Here is a 6,729-nt window from a genome sequence, read left to right on the forward strand (position 1 = left end):
AATCCCATTCCGAGAGATATACCCAAAGGATGGAACTCAGGTTACTCCAGAGGCACCTGCACACCCATGTTTATTGCAGCACTATTCACACTAACCAAGTTATGGAAACAGCCAAGATGCCCCACTACTGACAAATGGATTAAGAAAATGTGGTATTTATACACAATGGAATTCTACTCAGCCATGAAGAAGAATGAAATGTTATCATTTGCAGGTAAATGGATGGAACTGGAGAACATCATTCTGAGTGAGGTCAGCCAGGCTCAGAAGACCAAAAATCGTATGTTCTCCCTCATATGCAGACTTTAGATCTAGGGCAAATGCAGCAATGTGACGGGACTTGTGTCACGCATTAAGGGGACAGCACATACAGGAGGAATGGGGATAGATAGGAAACCCAAAACTTGAAAGTGTTTGATGTCCCCCCTGCAGAGGAACTAATACAGAAACCTTAAAACGACAAAGTTCAATGTGGGAAGGTGATCGGGAAGTAGTGAAGATGTCAGGTAGAGATGAATCAACTCGGGTTGTCATACATGTGTGCATGGAAGCAGTGTTAGGAATCTCTCTGTATGGTTATCCTTATTTCAACTAGCAAAAACGCTTTGTCTTTCTTATTATTGCTCATGTCTACTCTTCAAAAAAATTGGAGAAAAGGGAAAAACAGGTTCTGCCTGAAAGCGAGGGGGGTGAAGGGAAGGGGAGAGGGGATGGGGGGAACAATTGTCCAAACAATGTATGCACATATGAATAAATGAATTTTTAAAAAAAGATAAAGTGGTGGTATTTTTTACTGTTTATGTCATATCATTTGATGAGTGCATCCTTTGGTCTCTAGACACTCAACACAACTCAGGATTTGATGTGCAGTCCTTACTTAGTGATTTTTTTCCATAGATAAAAGGCCTCAATGTTAACCATGCACATAAATACAAGGCCAGTGGTAGAGGCAACACTGTAGCAATTTTGTAGCAGCCAGTATAGAACTGTTTACACTAGAAGAATAAGTATGAGTGTGGAAATACTGCCTAAGGTTAAAGTGTGGGCTCCGGGGCTAGATGGCCCCAGTTTGAACTTCTATTCTTGACTGTATGATTAATTACTTAAGACCTTCCCATCCCAATTATTTCATCTGTCAAGCAGGGATTAAAACTAGTGAAGTTTTAGAGTTACTGTGAGAATGAAATGAGTTTATTCAGGCAGGTATCTTTAAAAACTATCTAGCCCAATGTAATCTCTCAATAACTTTGCTAATGTGAAGAGGAGAAGGCTCCCATAGGAAAGCTGGAGAAATGAAGAATGAAATTGTAGAGAATGGTCTGGTTACCTTTTTTTGGAGAAAAGTTTGTGTAGATTGAGATTTTGGAAGAACTATAATAAAATTACCCTATAATGGCAAGTTTATTCCCCCCTTGAATAGTTAAATGAGCACTATCTCAAAATGACAATTTTTTGTCTGGATTTTAGAAATGCCACCTGGACAAAGTGATGCTTTGTCTGTGATGCTTTGTATATGTTTCAGTTACATTTGTCACACAAGGAGAGAGTTGCTCACAGATTGTTCTCACTTGCTGGATGAGGAGCTCTTTAAGACAAGCTCTGTACATTTTGTTAATCTATATCCCTGACATACAACCCAATGTATTGTATCTGGCTTTAAAACAGACATGGACAGAACCAACTCAGTTATCTTTGATGTACAAAGACTATTAAAGCAAGATTTATGGTAATTGTGAATTTTTTTAAGAGACATAAGTTGAGGCAATATGCATGAATAAGGAACTGATTTATCTTAAACTTTCTTGCCAGTAAGCATACTATGAATATCTGACAGTTTAAGTTTCAGAAAGGACTATTATCTATCATAGAATTTGTGTTGGGATCAAGGGTGCTGCGTATAATAAATAACTGTGTGTCCCTCGTTCCTCTTTTCTCACTGTGAAGGGCATTGGCACCATCCAGCAAATAATATACTATTCATCATCATGTTCTGTACCATTCTCTTGGTAGTCTAGAGGCCAAATTTGTTTTTGGGTGGTCTAAAAAAATGCCCTCTATTAGTGACCACAGATGTTACCCTAACCCTGACCACCATTTCAAAAGTGGTGAAATGATATTTATTATAAAGACACCTGTGATGATTCACAAATTTTTTGTAATGCTGAACAGTAAAGTTGAGTGAGAACTATTCAAGCTGATGCATTAAGCCTGTGAGTTTAGGCATTTGGATCTACTAGATGCATATCAATGCATTTTCCATTTTCTCTAAGTCATAAACAGACTTTAAGACGAACTTTATTGACTAGATTTCATAAACCAATATATATTATTTTTGGCTTTTGCCACTCGAATTGTTTTTCAAAAGAATATCACTTGAAATTTGTAAGGCAATTTGCTTTGTTTTAATAAAACAAAATAATTAGGTAAATTTTATTTTATTATTTATTTTATATTACATGAAAGCAAAGTATAAAGCATAGACTTAGAATAATTTATGTATGGGATGGCAGCTCTTTCTAATTCCAGCTTGAGAAAATTTTATACATGTTAGTATTTAACATATGGAGTTTACTTTAATGAATTTTAGAGAACATTTAACTTATTAAATATATTTTAGGGGCATTTTCATTCTTCACTTTTTGTGTACATACACATTTATTAAGCCATAATTTAAAACTACAGGTATAATAATAAATCCATTAAAGTTATGGGAAATATATACATGAGAAACAGCATTTCCTTTGAATTTCAGCTCCTAGTTTATAGGAGAATGTCATGAGCAATGAACAGATGATTGACAAGAAGGAGGATGTTGCATCATTGAATACATTTAATTGCAATGTGTAAGACCCATAATGTATGGCTATTGTACCTGCTGCTTATAGTTGCACATTCACGGTGGATAAAGTGAGTTCCTGAAAGTAACAATTCATAGTAAGAATTTCACATAAAAATCCATCTTGAAAGGAAAATAAAAATCTATGATTTGTTTGTGTGAAAGTGGTCATCTGTAGTGATGTGAGGCATCTGAAAGTAATCCTCTGAGAGTAATAAAAGTGGGAACCATGCATTATTGTCTTTGGCTAGCAGTTAGCAATTCAAATGATTCTAGCACCTAATCTATATTCATTTTCAGTATTCTTTTATTGTGCATTATGTTTTCTAGATAAGTGATGCTGCATTGTGGTTCAAACTTTCACCCCATATTGAGATGTTTTAGATAGTTTACCTTTGAGTAAATTAGATGCTTTCTTCCATTAGTGTCATGTGACTAATCCCATTCAACTGAAAATGTCCAGATCCTTTATTCTAATTCAGTAGTTTGGGAAAATCCAATATAATCACTGTTAGTTCAGTTGCAGATGTATAAATTATAATATAATTGTCTAAACTTATAAGTTTTATAATTGACATGAGAATATGATAGAGTCCCACTTCTGTAAAGGGTCAGACTGCTTTATATAAGACCACTCCAGGTTGTGACTTACTGGATATTAACATTCTTCAATTTCTAAATCTTCTTTTATTTCTCTGTCAGAGTCCCAGAGTTGTTCACCTGTTACCTTGATTTAGTCTGGTACTATTTTCTAAATTTTTCTCATGTTTGCCTTCTTTTTCTCATTGTGGGAAGAGCAAGGAAATGTTGTGTTTTGTTTTCTGAATCATTGTGTAAAACACCATTATCTACATCCTTATTTTTTTTCATTAACTTTCTTGGATTTTTCACTTTTGATATAAGTTAGGTGTGTATTATGCTCATATGCTTAGTAGTGCTTGAGATACCTCGTGTTTAACACAGCGATAGATCTCATTAACATGCTGATGCCTGCCTCTGGCAGACAACTGCCTAGTTAATCAGTGGAAACTTTACTGTTCAATTGTGCATTGCTTTGGGAATTTATTTCAACATTAGAACAATCCCACTCAAGATTCTAATGAGTAAAATAAATAAACCATGACAAAGGATGTTGGAAGACAGGTTTGGTTTGTCTTCTACTATTATTCATGGACTATAAGATATTTATAGGTAAGCATAATAATGAAACTCTTCCAAGTTTATAAAAAAGTGAAAATTCGAGGGCTTAAAAAAAAACAGAATAAAAAGAAAAATCACAGAGAAACTTAGACCAGGAGTAATTTGAGAAGTATTGGAGTCTACGGACATATATTTGCTTATAGCTGTTAGCATGGCTCTGAAGAATGAGTTCTAGCATACTAGAGAGGAATCCTTTCTCATGCGCCTGCCTCCATGAACTACTGTGTAGTGCTAAATTAGTTTTGGAACCTCGCTGTCAGTTTCTTCATCTGTAAATTGAAGGAACTGAATTAGTTGCTCTCAACTGTCCCTTCAACAATCAGGTTTCTGATGTATTTACTGAATATTCTATATTAACAAGAGAATGCAGCCCCACTAGATATTAAAATATATTATACAATATCTATAATAATTAATGTGGCATAGCATTAGTACTAGAATGCAAAAATAAAGGAAAACAATAGAACTCCATAAATATATTTTGAGCGATTTAATATGTAATGAAGCTTGTATTTTTGCTCACTGGATTAGGATGGAAAGTATATTGTCTTAGAACAAGTACCTGATTACTTATGGAGGCAGAAAGCTGTGTTCTACCCACTCCTCACTGCAAACTGATTTGTGCATAGACTAAAGTTTTAAACATAAAAAAGAAAGAGAAGAGGAAGGAGAGAGGAAAAAAACAATGAAAACTTCAAAGAATATTTTCACTAAGATGGCCTTTGTACATATCTCAATTTAGAGATTGTGAAAGTAGACATAGACACATTTTATACTTAAAATTAAATATGCCTATAAAGTTGAAAGACATGAAACAAGGTGGAAAACTGTTTATAAAATATATGAAAGAGAATTAATTTTGTATAGCATTCTTATGAATTAAGAGCAAAAAATGAACAATCCTAGAGAAATCTAGACAAAAGGATATAGTTCATAGAAAGAGCAAAATAGAAAAGAACATTTGACGGGTTGCTAAGCCTTCTCATACAAAGTAACACTAAGATGCCACTTTTACCTATAAAATTAGGAAAAAATGGAAATATTTACTGTAACTCAATTTTGAAGGGAAAATGCATTTTCATATACTGTAGGTTGAATTTAAAAAACAATTGAACAATAGCTATCTAAATCTGTAATGTAATTATATTTAGGCTCAGAATTCCATTTCAACATACTTATCCTATAATCAACTGGCCAGGCTATATATATAAATGATTCATTTTTGTATATTTTTACTAACCTTTTGAATTTATGGTGTAAATTCTGCATACAAATGAGAAACGATTTATAGTGTTTACCTCTGAGAAAGGGAGATAGCAGTTTTAAAATTTTTACTTTATATCACCTTATATTTTTATCATATTTGATATTTTATATGATTATATAAACATTAACACTTTTAAATTGTGCTCTTAAGAGTGTCCTAAAATGCCTTTTTAACCTGATTATAGAAACAATGGTGTTGGAGCTAAAAATTACCTAAAAATTCAAGTTCATCTTCTATCCTAAATTGAAAACAATAGTTAAAAATATGTAGCAGTATATATGATCTTGTAGGAAGTAATATAAACACTTATAGCAAAAATGGCAGTTTTTGCAGTTTGTGGAAATTGTATGTTTTAACTACTAGTCCATTACTCTAAAGAGTATTCTGTAGAAAAGAAAATTGGATTGATATCCTCTATTCTATCATGAAGAACTCAAATGCTGTTTATTTTATGAATTTCTTCACACCTGAAGTGCTTTTAGATATGTTGGTTATTCAACAGTGGCATAACAAATGGTATCATTTACATGAACCTTGATTCTGAAAGTAAATTTCCCATGAATATGTTTTACCAACTCAGAGTATGTAGAAACTGCCACAGTACTTGTAACAATATTTTTGGCTTTGTGGTTGCTTGATGACTGAAAACCTTCTAATTTATATGCCTTTAAAAGTAAGAATTTTTCTCTTAATATCAACTAGTCAACCGATATGTTTTTATAATGAGATTTTTTTTTTTAGTAGCAGAAAACATTTTAGAGGTTCAAACAGACCTCATGGTCAGAAGAAACATCAAATAGTCAGAATCATTGCTTGCTTTTATCCGCTATTCTTTCCACTCAAGGCTGACTAAGAGCTATAGAGAGTGTCATATACACATACAGCCTCAGGGACAAGACTGGCATGGGGAAGGATTGCTATCTTTCTGAAGTGAGTTTTAAGAACCATAAATCTAGGAAATTAAGTCATGAGAATTAAACTAGCTGATTATTTCCAATTACCTAATATAAAATGTATTTGTTTTGGAGGGGAAAATTCATTATTGTTTGTAAATATATATATTCAGGAAATCACAAAAATTTTAGAAGACACTGTTTTAAGTTATGGACCTTAATGTCATAGGTAAAAGACCCAAACCAGCAACAGTAAGTCAGACATCCCTTAAATACCGCTCTCCCAAATGGCCCCAAACTGGATAAATGGAAATCCAGTTCCTTGGAACTAAAATTATTTTTTCAGCATTAAACTCATTTCCCTGGAGATTATAACTTTTACCCACTAATTTTCCCAGGTCACAGACCCCTATTCTTGGGTTTGGCACTTCACACTGGGGCGTTTCCCCCACTGTACCTGCACTTTTCCACTTCATGTGGTTAGAGCAAGCGTTGCTATCAGAAACATACATGGGGCAGCTAGTTCAGATTTT

At 33.6% G+C, this 6,729-nt stretch overlaps 1 protein-coding gene across 6 annotated transcripts in view; it reads left to right on the forward strand.

Moving 5' to 3' along the window:
• Magi2 (membrane associated guanylate kinase, WW and PDZ domain containing 2) overlaps positions 1-6,729 on the forward strand; it is a 1,413,820-nt gene that overhangs the window by 242,268 nt on the left and 1,164,823 nt on the right. The gene's annotated exons all lie outside the window — the stretch shown is intronic.

This window comes from Castor canadensis, chromosome 2 (genome assembly GCF_047511655.1).
Source record: "Castor canadensis chromosome 2, mCasCan1.hap1v2, whole genome shotgun sequence".
Classification (NCBI taxonomy): Eukaryota; Metazoa; Chordata; class Mammalia; order Rodentia; family Castoridae; genus Castor; species Castor canadensis.